Raw genomic sequence first — 16,053 nt, forward strand, 5'->3', positions numbered from 1 at the left:
CTGAGGAGTTGGTGCAGGAGGGAAGGTTTTAGATTTTTGGATCATTGGGATCTCTTCTGGGGAAGATGGGACCTGTACAGAGAGGACGGGTTACACCTGAACCCGAGGGGGACCAATATCCTTGTAGGCAGGTTTGCTTGGGTGGTTCAGGAGGGTTTAAACTAGTTTGCGTGGGGGATGGGAACCAGAGGGGTAGGTCAGAGGATGAAATGGATGTGGAAGAGTCAGATCTAACATATAGATAGGCTTTGAGGAAGGAGAAGCAGAGTACAGGGTATAAAAGTAGAAAGGAGGATAGGCTAAAGTGCATTTACTTAAATGCAAGAAGTATCAGGAATAAGGGTGATGAACTGAGATCTTGGATAAGTACATGGGACTATGATATTGTGGCTCTTGCAGAGACTTGGCTGTCACCAGGGCAGGAATGGATACTGAATATTCCTGGATTTCAGTATTTTAAAAGGGATAGGGAGGGGGAGAAGAGGAGGAGGGGTGGCGTTACTGATCAGGGATAGCTGCAGTAAGGGTGGATAATGTAGAAGGATCCTCTCTAGAGTCAGTATGGGTGGAAGTTAGGAACAAGAAGGGAGCAGTTACTCTACTGTGAGTATTCTATAGGCCCCCCGGTAGCAGCAGGGATACTGAGGAGCAGATTGGGAGGCAGATTTTGGAAAGGTGCAAGAATAACAGGGTTGTTATCATGGGAGACTTCAACTTCCCAAATGTTGATTGGCACCTGCTTAGTACCAAAGGTTTAGACGGGGCAGAGTTTGTTAAGTGTGTCCAGGATGGATTCCTGTCACAGTATGTTGACAGGCCTACTAGAGGGAATACCATATTAGATCTAGTATTAGGAAATGAACCGGGTCAGGTGACAGATCTCTTGGTGGGTGAGCATTTGGGAGACAGTGACAACTGCTCCCTAACCTTTAGCATTGTCATGGACAAGGACAGGAGCAGAGAGGACAGGAAGATATTTAATTGGGGAAAGGCGAATTATGAAGCTATAAGGCTGGAACTTGCGAGAGTAAATTGGGATGACATTTTTGAAGGGAATTGTACGATGGATATGTGGTCATTGTTCAGGGATCTCTTGCAAGATGTTAGGGATAAATTTGTCCCGATGAGGCAGAGAAAGAATGGCAGGGTGAAGGAACCATGGGTGACAAGTGAGGTGGAACAACTAGTTAGGAGGAAGAAGGCAGCATACATAAGGTTTAGGCAGCAAGGATCAGATAGGGCTCATGAAGAATATAGGGTAGCAAGGAAAGAACTTAAGAAGAGGCTGAGGAGAGCAAGAAGGGGACATGAAAAGGCCTTGGCGAGTAGGGTTAAGGAAATCCCAAGGTTTTTTTCATGTATGTGAAGAACAGAAGGATGATGAGAGTAAAGGTAGGACTGATTAGAGACGAAGGTGGGAAGATGTGCCTGGAAGCTGTGGAAGTGGGTGAGGTTCTCAATGAATACTTCTCTTCAGTATTCACCAAGGAGAGGGACCTTGATGACGCTGATGACAGTGTTGGTAAGGTTAATGTTCTAGAGCATGTAGGTATCAAGAGAGAGGATGTGTTGGAGTTGTTAGAAAATATTAGTCCCCAGGGCCTGATGGAATATTCCCCAGGCTGCTCCGCAAGGCGAGGGAGGAGATTGCTGAACCATTAGCTAGGATCTTTAAGTCCTCGTTGTCCAGGGGAATGGTACTGGAGGATTGGAGGGTGGCAGATGTTGTCCCCTTATTCAAAATAGGTAGCAGGAATAGTCCAGGGAATTACAGACCAGTGAGCCTTACGTCTGTGGTGGGCAAGCTATTGGAAAGGATTCTTAGAGATAGGATCTATGAGGATTTAGAGAATCATGGACTGATTAGGGACAGCCAGCATGGCTTTGTGAAGGGAAGATCATGTCTCACGAGCTTGATAGGATTCTTTGAGGTGGTGACCAGGTAGATTGACGAGACTAGTGCCATAGACGTGGTCTACATGGATTTTAGTAAGGCATTTGACAAGTTTCCACATGATAGGCTTCTTCAGAAAGTCAGAGGGCATGGGATCCAGGGAGGCTTGGCCGTGTGGATTCAGAATTGGCTTGCCTGTAGAAAGCAGAGGGTTGTGGTGGAAGGGGTGCATTCAGATTGGAGGGCTGTGACTAGCAGTGTCCCACAAGGATTGGTTCTGGGACCCCTACTTTTCATGATATTTATTAATGACTTGGTTGAAGGGGTAGAAGGGTGGTTTAGCAAGTCTGCAGATGACACAAAGGTTGGTGGTGTTGTGGATAGTGTGGAGAGCTGTCGAAGCTTTCAGAGGGATATTGATAGGATGCAGAGCTGCGCTGAGAAGTGGCAGATGGAGTTCAATCCGGAGAAGTGTGAGGTGGTACACTTTGGAAGGACAAACTCCAAGGTGGAGTACAAGGTTAATGACGGGATTCTGGGTAGTGTGGAGGAGTAGAGGGATCTGGAGGTTCATATCCACAGATCACTGAAAGTTGCCTCACAGGTGGATAGGGTAATTAAGAAAGCTTATGGGATGTTAACTTTCATAAGTCATTGGATCGAGTTTAAGAGCCGCGAGGTAATGATGCAGCTCTACAAAACTCTGCTTAGACCACACTTGGAGTACTGTGTCCAGTTCTGGTCACCTCATTATAGGAAGGATATGGAAGCATTGGAAAGGGTGCAGAGGAGATTTACCAGGATGCTGCCTGGTTTGGAGAGTATGGATTATGAGGAGAGACTAAGGGAGCTAGGGCTTTACTCATTGGAGAGAAGGAGGATGAGGGGAGACATGATAGAGGTATACAAAATATTACAAGGAACAGCTAGAGTAGACAGCCAGCGCCTCATCCCCAGGGCACCAATGCTCAATACAAGAGGGCATGGCTTTAAAGTAATGGGTGGGAAGTTCAAGGGAGATATCAGAGGGAGGTTTTTCACCCACAGAATGGTTGGTGCATGGAATGTGCTGCCTGCGGTAGTGGTGGAGGCAGGTACATTGGTCAAGTTTAAGAGATTGTTAGATGAGCATATGGAGGAATTTAAAATAGGGGGATATGTGGGAGGAAGGGGTTAGATAGTCTTAGGTGTGGTTTAAAGGTTGGCACAACACGGTGGGCCGAAGGGCCAGTATTGTGCTGTATTGTTTTATGGTTCTATGGACATCTCAAGTTGTTTTACAGTCAATTAAACACTTCTGAAAATATCGTCACTATTTTAACATTTAAAAAAAGGAAGTCAAATTAGGGACAGCAAAGGAATGATTAGGTTTTATTGATGTTGCTTGAGAGACAAATCCATTGCTCTTCAAGATAATGCCAAGGATCTTTTGTATGCACTTGACAAGGCAGACGGGACCTCAATTTATCATCTAATTCAAACAATGGCACCTCTAATAATGCCATATTCCAGTGTAGTACATTGATGCATGTCAGTGTACAATTGTGATCTCAGGTCTCTGGAATAGGACACTTTCTGACTACAATGTGGGAGTGTGACCAACTGAGCCACAGTGATATACAAAAAGCTGATTGAACTGTTCATCAGTGTAGTTGCCCCCATAAGTCTCATCTGAAGTCCAATTTACAGCTCTGCAAGAACCTTTCATAAAATACAGTAAACTTTAATCGGCTTTTCCTGTATTAAACCTGCTTCAAAGCAAAAGTCACTTTGCTTAGTATTCACTGTGGATTCAACTGAAATCAGTTTCAGGTGTTATTTATCAGTCAGCTTGGATTTTAATATATATATATGAAAATTAGTCAATATATAAATAACTTTGAAGTCTTCTGAAAAAATATCATTGAACAGTTATTTTAAAATGCAATAAACTCATGAATTGTATGGAAGATACAATTCCCGAAAAAGTAGTTTTGGATATATATATCTGCTGTTATTTTTTTTAGTAACCTGATAACATGATGTTATTTTAAATCATCTAATATTATCAATGATTGGCATGTTGCATATAGAAACCCAAGTCACAATACACAGGCTGACAATTATTTTATCCAAATATGATATATATAGGTTTCTATTTTAAGTGAACATAAATTTGACTTTAACATATACATTATAATAGAAGAAGGAGAAATATATGAATTAATTTGAAGCATAAATACCAAATAATTGAATGGGGCACTTGTTTATTTCAGTTTCATGTCTAGGAATTGGATTTGAACATAGCCCATGCTGTTGGTTGGGAGTTCTCCTCCTGAAGAATCCATAGTGAAATGTGTTTCAGCTATTTTAAGAGTTAGACCGTGGGTCCGGAACAAAAGAGGGGAAAGGGAAGTCGGAGGGAAGAAGAGAAGAATTGAGAAAAAGGATGTTAGAGGAGAGACAACAATGAGAAACGCTAGGAGGCTGAAAGAAAAAAGAAGTGGAAGCGTAGGACAGATCAGGGATAAAAGAGGAAACATGAGCCTGGAGTCGGAAGAGGTAGGGGAGGTCCTTAATGAATACTGTGCTTCAGTGTTCACCAGAGAGAGAGACCTTGACATTTTTGAGGATGGCACACGACAAGCTGATACACTAGGGCATATCGACATGAGGAAGGAAGATGTGCTGGAACTTTTGAAAAATATTAGGATAGATAAGTCACCAGGGCCGGATGGGATATATCCGCGGTTATTATGGGAAGCGAGGGAAGATATTGCTGTGCCTTTGGCGATGATCTTTGCATCCTTTCTAGCCACAGGAGTCGTGCCGGATGATTGGAGGGTGGCAAATGTTGTTCCTTTGTTTAAGAAAGGGAGTAGGGATAATCCTGGGAATTACAGACCAGTGAGTCTTACTTCAGTGGTGGGCAAATTACAGGAGAAGATTCTTAGAGTCAGGATTTATGAGCATTTGGAGAAGCATAGGCTGATTAGGGGCAGTCAGCATGGCTTTGTGAGGGGCAGGTCGTGCCTCACGAGCCTGATGAATTCTTTGTGGATGTGACAAAACACATTGATGAAGGTGGAGCAGTGGATGTGGTGTACATGGATTTTAGTAAGGCGTTTGATAAAGTTCCTCATGGAAGGCTCCTTCAGAAAGTCAGGAGACATGGGATCCAGGGAAATTTGGCTGTGTGGATTCAGAATTGGCTTGCTCATAGAAGACAGAGGATGGTGGTAGATGGAGTGTATTCTGCCTGGAGGTCGGTGACTAGTGGCGTTCCGCAGGGATCTGTTCTGGGACCCCTGCTCTTTGTGATTTTTATCAATGACTTGGATATGAATGTGGAAGGGTGGATTAATGAGTTTGCCGATGATACAAAGGTTGGAGGTGTTGTGGATAGTGTAGAAGGTTGCTGTAGATTACAACAGGATATTGATAGAATGAAGACCTGGGCTGAGAAGTGGCAGATGGAGTTCAACCTGGATAAGTGTGAAGTGATACACTTCAGGAGATCGAATTTGAAGGCAGAATACAAGGATAATGGCAGAACTCTTAGCAATGTGGAGGAACAGAGGGATCTTGGGGTCCACATCCATAGATTCCCTCATGGTTGCTGCGCAAGTTGATAGGGTTGTTAAGAAGGCATATGGTGTGATAGCCTTCATTAATCGGGGTATTGAGTTCAAGAGCTATGAGGTAATGTTGCAGCTGGTTAGACCACATTTGGAGTATTGTGTTCAGTTCTGGTCACCTCACTATAAGATGGATATAGAAGCTTTAGAGAGGGTGCAGAAATTTACTAGGATGCTGCCTGGCTTGGAGAGCATGTCTTATGAGGATAGGTTGAGTGAGCTAGAGCTTTTCAGTTTGGAGAGAAGGAGGATGAGAGGTGACTTGAGGTGTACAAGATGATAAGAGGCATAGATCGGGTGGACAGTCGGAGACTTTTCCCAGGGCAACAATGGCTAACACGAGAGGGCATAATTTTAAGGTGATTGGAGTAAGATATAAGGGGGATGTCAGGGGTAAGTATTTTTACACAGAGAGTTGTGGGTGTGTGGAACACACTGCTGGCAGAGGTTGTGGGGGCAGGTATATAAGGGACATTTAAGAGACTCTTAGAAAGATGCATGAATGATAGAGAAATGGAGGGCTGTGTGGGAGGGAAGGGCTAGATAGATCTTAGAGCAGGATAAAATGTCGGCAGGACATTATGGGCCGAAGGGCCTGTACTGTGCTGTAATGTTCTATGTTCTAAATGAATAAAAGGAGGAAAAGGGAGATAGTAGAGGAGGTAAGTAAAAGAAAGGCAGAAGAAGTAAAAAGAGGAAAAAAGAGAACAGAGGTCGAATTACTTTGGAAATATTTTCTCTGTTAGGATGCAAATTTAAGCAATCAATTTTAACACGGGTATCCCACAAACAGAATATTTGATGAATGATTAATTATCAGCTCTTATGACAATGTTGATGGAGGAACAAATGTTAATTAGGAAGATTTGTTCTTAGTTAATGCAATGGGATGATTTCATTGTCTGAAATGGAAATCAGGGCTCTATTTAACATCTCACCTGTATAATACGTGCAGCTTATATAATACAGGGCAAGTGCCCTTTTCGGGATTGTGGCACGTGATCAATTGCTTTCTGTATATATTGTAACAATCTTTTGGGAGGAGTTTCCAGAAAGTCCATTTCTGTTTTCAGGATGCCTGCTTTCCTCAAGGTGTAGGTTCTCTCTCTCCCTGTAAGCTACCTTCATAGTTTAATTTGCTGGCAATCCTCTGCTATCTTAGAAAGTGACGCTGATGTACGCTGACAGATACTTCAGACAATGTGTGATTACCACACTGAAGTGTCTTTCTTGATGACGTGGATCACTCTTGAACATTGGAGCCTTCAAATCAAGAGTGATATCTTCCGATTCAGACACCAAATGACAGCAATTCTAGTGCTTATGCAAAATGATTCAATACTGCTTTTTATGCAATACTCTCCTACTTTTACATTCGGGCTGTGTGGTCAAATATACTGAGGTCAGAGTCAAATTCATTCAGTTTTTCATCTTTCCAAGGTGAATAAAATAAATACAATTCTTAGGCCATAAGAAAGTTGCAGCTGTGCTTGTTACAGCTTAATGATGCTCCAAAAATGTTCAGCACTGTAACAAGGATTAACACCCAACTTGGCAACCATTTTTTGCCAAATATAGTGGGAGTTAATCAATGACCCATTTTATGCTCTTAGTAAAGACTTTTGTGTTCTCTTATTACAAAATTAATTCAAATCTCTACTTGATAAAAATATATTTTTAAATCCCTAATTCTTGTTGCATGTAACTGACAGATTGTGGTAGGTTATGCTGAAATCTACTTGGTAGAGGTTTGGCAAGATGTCTCAATTTTCGACAAAACTTACTGTGAATATTGACAATACTCGGTCTGCCATTTTACTGCTGGGCAGCATGAATCGCTCATCATGCTCATTGGTTTGTTAAGCAGCTAATCAAATAGTTGCTTTGAGTTTCTTCCCATCATTCTGTTTAGAAGTTTAGCATTCTAAATATGAATGCTTTATCTGCTTCATTCATATATTCAAGAGTCAGTAGTTCCCATTGTTGGGTTATTGTTGGCTGCAGTTGAAGGAAAGAGCAAGGCTGATTCAATCTAAACAGATTTCAGCTCGCACTCAACACCCAACTTCCTTATTGAGTTCAATCATTGATGAGCATATGCATGAAGCAGGTAGTTAGATTTTTAGAGCATATAAATAAATAATTGGGAAAAGGCACTGTTGTTCAAAATTTTGCAACTTATCATAACAACACCAGATAATTTTGAAGAGTTTTATAGAATCAGTCAAAGTGCTTGGAGCTTTGCTTCAGAATGCTGATGGAATATTCTGAACTGGCTGCACAAGGCAAGGAATAAAGTTTGGCTGCAATTCAGCAGAACCTCAGTTATATGAATGGACATGATATCTTTGGATATGATAAACTTGGAATCTTTTATTTGACTGGTACATTGGTGGCAGAGGTTTCCACACCACTGTGGTCTAACCACATATCTCTATCATATTCCTGAGCCTGAAGCCTGGTTTCCTCCAGGTTTTCATCTGTTTTAACCACCCTGCATTCCTCTGGACCCATTTTTCTTTGTGTTTCTTGTCCTTTCTCCTTACACCATTGTCCCAGTCACTTAATCTCTCCTGCTCTCAGTCCTTTCACAAGCCCTTGCATTCATTCTGCATGGGGAGATTGAAGGATAGAGGGCCAGGTGTTAAAGCATACTCAAAGTTCAAATTGTTTTCTCCTGCTGGGTAACAGGCTGGTGAAACGATTTATTAGAGTCACAGAGTCACAGGTCACAGAGACATGCAGCCCAGAAATGGGTCCTTCAGCCCATTGATCCTGCACTGACCATCAGCCACCCATTTACATTAATCCTACATTAATCCCATTTTTTATTCTCCCCCCATTCTCATCAGCTCCCTCCAGATCCTACCATTCACCTGCACACAAGGGCCAATTGACAGCTGCCAATGAGCCGACCAATTAGCATGCTTTTGGGATGTGGGAGGAAAGTGGAGCACCCACAGGAAACCCATGTGGTCACAGGGTGAATTTGAAAACTCCACACAGACAACAGCTGACTTCAGGATTGAACCCATGTCTCTGGAGCTGTGAGGCAGCTACTTTACTGGTTGCACCATTGGGCATTTATGTTGAAAGACTTAGTTATGTATTTGCTTGTTGTTGACTCAGATTGTCAGCATGAATACTGTCACAACTGCCTTAGAAGGATTTTCAGATGATAAAGACAATTAATCTTCAAGGATCACGATGGCAGGAGCTACAAGTGGATACTGAGATAGAAACATCAAAGTGCTTGAGCTTGCAGCAGCTGCTGCCTGCTATGCCATTCCATTTAAAAAAAGCTGAATCTGACACTAGGATTTGGGGTCTTGAGGTGATGAGTTCCTGAAATCTTGATTCCCAGGTTGAGTTGTTTATGACTGAATTGATCTCAGGCTGTCATCCAGTGATTCAGGGTCTAAAGAGCACAGTTCTTTGGAATGACAGGCAAGGAGACCCTTGTTTACACCTACAAATGGGAATGAGATCTTGGTTGACAGGCCAGGGTGAATAGTGTTGGGGGTGAGCCTGTTGCAAGTCAGGCATTATTGTGGGGAAGGTGGATGTCTGTTTGAGTGAGCAGGGAAAGCTGGTGAATATGAAGCCCAGAGTATTTTTGGGGGTCAGGGAAAAAAATTCCCACTTCCTCCTATTCCGTCAGCAACCTTACCATGTAAATTAAAACTTCCTAGCTGGACCTTGGATGACCACAGTCTCTTGGTACAGGCAGCTTCTTTGGCAGGATGAGGTTGCTTGCAGTTCTTGGACATACTTATGCTTTATATGGTGCAAAGATCCCAATGTTATCAGCATACAGCACTGCCCACTTAATGAGAAGCCCACACTGGGACTGGCAGCTTTCTTATGTCTAAACTACAGCAAGTACAAACAATGGCAATGGGGAGGAGCAAGGACTGCAAGATCTTCTGCAACCCTCCTCAATCCCCACACTGACCATTCCTTCCTTGCAAAGCATAAAATGCCCTTTATTTTATTTTCTGAAAGGATACTCCAGCATATAAAGCCTAAAGTGGGTAAAAAGCAATAGTCTTTGGAGAACATAATAATAATAATGAATATTTACTAAATACAATGCCTTGCATGGAAGGGTGATGACAATGACAGTTAAAATGGTATGAACAGAAGCCACACAGAACATACAAAATTTAAATTGAGTTGCATTTAGCTGAGAGAGGATATTCTGCATCCAAAATAAAGGTAAATATTTCGACAGGGGTCAATGTCACCAAGCCATGCTTTTGGATGTATTTTTTGTGCTTGTCTTGTGGTAATTGATGCTAGCGTACTACAGAGTTCCTTTAAGTATTCCTGAGTGGATTTCCTGGATTGGCAGCAGTCCAAGGTCATGGTGAAAGCAAAGCAGAATGATGAGAAAGGGAAAACATTCCATTATTCAATTACAAATTCTCAGTTTGATCTTTTAAGAGAAAGGTTTGAAAAATAATATGGATGAAATAGAAATTGATAAATATTATATCAATTTCTTGGGTGCACACTAGATGCAACAATGACAATACACTTGTGGGATGGCTTATGCATGTTGTCAAGTCACTGGTTGGATCCAAGTTTTAGACCTTCTGTTTCTTATCCACCCTGAACCCAGCATTAGGGCCTTTGCATTGAGCACAACACCACTTGAAGAGCTTGCATAAAAAATTAGATTACATTAAGCCCTTCTTGGAATTTGTTAGCAATACCTGTAACTGATGGAGAAACATTATTTTTTACCTTTTATATTTAAAAAAGAACAAATCCTGTGGAGCTGGTGGTGCTGTAACCCTGAAAGGAAAAGTTATGATGGGTTATGGCAGCTTGCACATGGGATGTTAATGTCATCCAAGGTTTGGGTTTTGAGCTGTGCCAGACCACACAAATTTCGCTGCTAAGGGACCTCATATAAAACTGACACAGACATCTATGCAGTGTCACTTTAACATGCCTTTTTTATAAGTGTGATACAACTTCTAGCTATAGTTTTCTAATAATTCTGTAACTTCTGAGCTACCCTTTTCAATACTACTGCCCAAACTGAGCACCATCTGAAAACTTTTTAATCTAAATTGCTGATGTAAGGTATAAATAGCTGCAACCTTTCAGGTGACTACATTAATATTCATCCCTCTCCAGAATAACTCTGCAATGACTGATTACTTTCTATCTCACGACAAACTTCTTACTATGTCTCAGATTTAACATTTAGCATTATAATTTCCTCCTCCCTATGACACAGGGAGGCCATTAAGGCCCATTGATCAAATGCCAGCTCACAGGGCAACTATTCCCTACGAATTTACACAGGTAACCTATTTTCATAGATTTCAATCTACCCAGATTCTTACACTCAGCTATATGCTGCGGACAATTCACAGTGACAAATTAATCTCCCAGCCCTCACATTCTTGGGATGTGGGAGAAAACCAGAGCACCCAGGGAAAAACCCCATGTTGGTCACAATACTGGAGGTCAGGACTGAACCCAGGTTGTTAGAGGGAGATGCTTTACTAAACACACCACATGTGCTGTCCTAGAACAGTTAATGAAGCACAATGTACTTTCAAGCATATTATACCCATAAATCTTCGCAAGAATACAGTTGGTTTGTCATCAGGAGCCTTCTCTTCTGAAGGAATATTATCATTTAGAGGTCAAGATACCAGACTGAGGATTTTGAGAGGAGGGACATGATTATCACTTGTTCTTTCAGGTGTGGATTATCTAATCCTGGCTGGATCCTTCCAGATTTGCTGTTCTTATCTTTAAGTGTGGAGTCTTAGAGCTCTCTTGAAAATATTTCAAGACATTGTAAGGTTTGTTTAGTTGGAGGTGCAGGTTGATGTTAATTAGAACTGTAGGAAAATGTTAGAATTTCAATTGCTTGCCTAATTACATCTTTACCAATACATGCTCAGCACCATGGTAGAATGCATCCCTTGGATATATCTCATCTGCCAATTACCAAAGAAACTCTCCTGCTCATATTACCTTTAGAAATTACAAATGTTCAATTACTGCAAAATGGAAATTGGGTAGTAATCAAGAAGGAAAAGATCTTGTGCACAATCTGAATGACCAACTGCTGGCTAAAATTCTCTTCTACTATTCCACAGGTAATTCCACTTCCATTTATTAGAAAGCTGCTTGGGAAAACAATAATTCTCTACTGTCCAAACAGATTTGAAAAACACAAATACTATTTTTTTCTTACAGAAATCATAAGTGTTTTCCATGCACAAAGATTTTAACCACCCTGGAGAAATGATACTAAAGAATACAGAAACTAATACATTGCAGTTACACCAGTGGAAATTTGTGCAGGTAACAAAGTTTACAAGGCAAATAAAAAGACATAGTTCATATGGTTTAGTTTATGACAGCCTAGTAATTGTATAATCCAGTAATTACTTCAGGAAGTGGGGCCGTGCACATACTCCTGGTTACATCAACAGCGTTGAGATTGAGAGTTTTCAAGTTCCTAGAAGTGAACATCACTAATGGCCTGTCCTGATCCAACTTTGTAGAAGCCATGGCCAAAGAAAGCACACTATTTCTTCAGGAAGCTAAAGAAATTTGGCATGTGCCCTTTGACCCTCACCAATTTTGTTGATACACCATAGAAAACATCCTATCTGGATACATCACGGCTTGGTATGGCAACTGCTCTGCCTGAGACCACAAGAAACTGCAGAGAGTTATGGACAAGCTCAACACATCACAAAAACCAGCCTCCCCTCCATGGACTTTGTCGACACAAAAACCAGCCTCCCCTCCATGGACTTTGTCGACATTTCTTCCTGCCTCGGTAAAGCAGCCAACACAAAGAACCCACCCACCCCGAGCATTCTCTTTTCTCCCTCCTCCCATTGGGCAAAAGACACAAAAGTTTGCAAGCCATGTACCACCAGGCTCAAGGACAGCTCTCTATCCCACTCTTATAAGACTATTGAATGGTCCCCTAACATGATAAGATGGACTCTTGACCTCACAATCTACCTCATTATGGCCTTGCACTTTATTGTCTGCCTGCACTTTTCTCTGTAACTGTTACACTATATTCTGCATTCTGTTATTGTTTTTCCTTGTACTACCTCAGTGCACTGTTGTGATGAAATGGTCAGAATAGATGACATGTAAAACAAGGTTTTTCATTGTATCTTGGTACATGGGACAATAATAAACCAATTTACCAATTATCAAGTTATGACTAGATATCACAATCAAACTCTGCTAGTTCATCCATGACAGATTCAGGCATATGAAGTCTTACAGTGTGGCCTGCTTTTGGGAACCACTGAACCAAATCATGGTCAGAAAGTCACAGAGCACAGAAACAGGCTCTTTAGCCCCCATGTACATGCCAACTGTCAAGGTCCCATCTATAAGTATAACTTGTTCCTACCCCAAAATGTTAAGCTGGGCCTCGATTTATTTCTGCAGTTTTTCAGAACATAACATTCAGGAGTTATTTCAGAATCAGCAATTTCAGCTTTCACCTTCATGCAATGGAGTCTGTTCACCAAGGTGACAAGGTCAATCTTAGCCCCGAAAAGATGGCGAACTGGGGTCAGGTCACGTGTTAATTGTTATTAATATGTGCAACCTAACCCAATCCAGCTCCCATATACCTCTGTTCCTGTCCTATCCAAATGCTTTTCAAACATTGTAATAGTATCTACCTCTACAACTTCCTTTGGCAGTTTATTCCATATGACCAACATCCTGTGTGTAAAGAACTTGCCCCACAGATCACCTTTAATGTTTCCCCTTCTCACTTAAACCTATGCCCTCTAGTTTTAGACTCTCCTACCCTAGGAGAAATACTGACTCCCTACCCTATTTATTAGGGAAGACAACTGCAGGGTCGTTGACAAAGCCTATAAATTGCTTGCTACATCAGCAGAACACAGGGTTGGTATCATTCCCATGCAGTGTTCCTCATAGCTGGACAAAACTAACTGAGCTATAAATGGGGGGTTCAGAGTGGAAAATAGAATAAGAGAAAGATTCAAGCAGATGATTAAAGCTTCCATGAAGAAATGCAACTTTCCTGCTGATTCCCTGGAGTCTCTGGCCCACAATTGCTTAAAGTAGAGAAGGTGCATTTGGGGTAGTATTGAGAACCTCAAGGATGTTCATTGGGCCTTGGGGTAGTATTGAGAACCTCAAGGATGTTCATTGGGCCTTGGATAAACAATGGACCAACTCACAAACTACCAACCACCCACCCCATCATCCACCAACTGCCCCATCTGTGGAGGGATCTGCAGTTCCCTCATTGGCTTCATTAGCTGGCTTAGAAATCACAAAACTGGAGCAGAACTAAGTTATCCTCAGTCATGAAGAGAAGGAGAAGGAAAGGAAAAAGATGAAAGAGAGGAAGAAGCATATTTTTTCCTTTATATTCGTTTGTTCCAAATAAAAACTTGACATCAAACAGTTTACACTGCATAAATCTAACCAGGAAATTGCTTCCAAATGCCTAATATCATAGGCATGCTGCATGATGACTGAAATATTATTCTTATCGTAAATTTTAATACTTGTGTCACTTACTGGTTAAGAGTACTGAGGGAACATTGTGAAGGTTTCATTTTTTTCCAAGGCGTAGAACTGTGATGAAAGGCACAGTGATAAATGGAACACAACAATTTTAACCGTTTTTAACTTATAGAGCAAACAGGTCTCTACAAAGCTCCCAAATGAAAATTTCATGGTTGGCTTTGTCCTTCATTGGCAGTTCTATGTCACAACTGAATTTCAAACTGTGACTTATTGTTGTGTTTGTTATATAATGGAAAAAGAATTCCATAACTACTCTTAATATTTCATCAAAAGGGAAATGTATATGAAAGTAGCAAATTCATTGTGGCTGATGACTGCCATTTCATATGAAAAATGCAGCTCTTGCAAAATTGCTAAATCTGTTGCTGATTAAATCATAAATTGTTCGACCGTGGTCCATTTAACAGGCAATGACTACTGATGTGGTTTTTAAGATATGTGCCATTCAGAGAGGTAATTACATGTTGCAAACTAAGAAAACTCAAATACCATCCCTTCACTTGCTTTAGCAATTAAATTTGCATTTTACAGATGGCTGATTTCTCTGCGTGCTGCAACAACCTCTGGAGATTCCAAGTAAGAGTTAATTAGTCCAGTCACTGTGCATGCATTAATGCTGTGTATAGTTATGTAATTCCGAGAAGGCTATTGTATTATCCAGCTTCAGTCGAATTTACTGTTTGCAAAGGTAACAATCATCCATTTGTTACAAATTGTTCCCTCTGTAATAAGATAATTAATGTGACTGACCTGGAGGCATTATTTTAATAATGTAGGAAAATGGTTAGCATAAACCCATTTCAAAGTAAAGGATGTGAGGTGTCACTTAGCAGTGTTACTCAGATAAAACAATCCACACTTCCACCACCCCCCAGTCACTTTCTCCCTCCTCCCCCACTCCTCTCCCCCTACCACCTCCCTAAAGCTGGTGGAAGATCTGGTAGCTTGGGTTTTTCCAGTCAGTAGCAAAGTTACATTGTTTGCCGGTGACCTCAGAAAGTCATGTAGCAGGTTTTTCCACATTTCCTTAGGACTATTGCTGCTAGGCTTCAGTTCTAAGGGATCTCTGGCATCCAGTAATAACAATGTCATCACAAAAGCTGAACAACTAATTCCACTGGAGAATGCTCATGAATGTCAAATTCAGTATTTAAAAGCACGATTTTAATTAATGTTATCAGCATTAATTAGCATTAATTTTCATTAACCGAGTCAGAAAGAAAGATGCAAGTGTGAGATTAAAATAGAAAACTAGTATTTCTCAGTTACTGCTTTAATTCTCTCTGGGAATAGACGTGAAGGGGCACAGTTGGAAATCTTACCAGATGTATACAAAAACTCAATTTAATTTTATTTGTGGAATCTTTCTGTGTACAATTTTACAATTTTAAAAATAACTAATTTACTTTAAAGTGCACTGTGAGCCTTTCTTGTCCAATCTAAACAAAATCTTTGTTGCAGATATTGACTCTCCATCAACTTCAGTCACATGTAACTTCATCTTCTGATTCTTCCCTTTCATATCCCTCTCCAGTAAATTATTCCCCATCTTCCTGATTGTCCCATTTTGTAACTTCTTATCCCATGTATTCTTCCAGTTTCTTCTCTTCATGCCCAAACTATGTCACACTTTTCTTGTGTGCTTTCTTGGATGTCTCCACCAGCTTTGTCAATTCCCCAGTGAGCATATTCCTCACTTGGTTCATCTTTGTCACTGTACACATCCACTGGTGCATTCATCTCTGCAACGCTCTTTTTCAGAGGGCACCCCATCTGAAGCCCCCACACCCATTAACCCGCAACCCCTCCCAGGGCCTGTCTCAACTGCCACCTCCTACCCATAATTTGCAACCTACACAAATCTATCAGAGCCTCAATGCCTTAGACTTTTTTGCAATAGGGATATTTCCACAGGCACCAACACTTCAGTTCCCCTGCAAATCATCGTTAACATGCTTTCCT

Source organism: Pristis pectinata, chromosome 16 (genome assembly GCF_009764475.1).
Source record: "Pristis pectinata isolate sPriPec2 chromosome 16, sPriPec2.1.pri, whole genome shotgun sequence".
NCBI classification, from domain to species: domain Eukaryota; kingdom Metazoa; phylum Chordata; class Chondrichthyes; order Rhinopristiformes; family Pristidae; genus Pristis; species Pristis pectinata.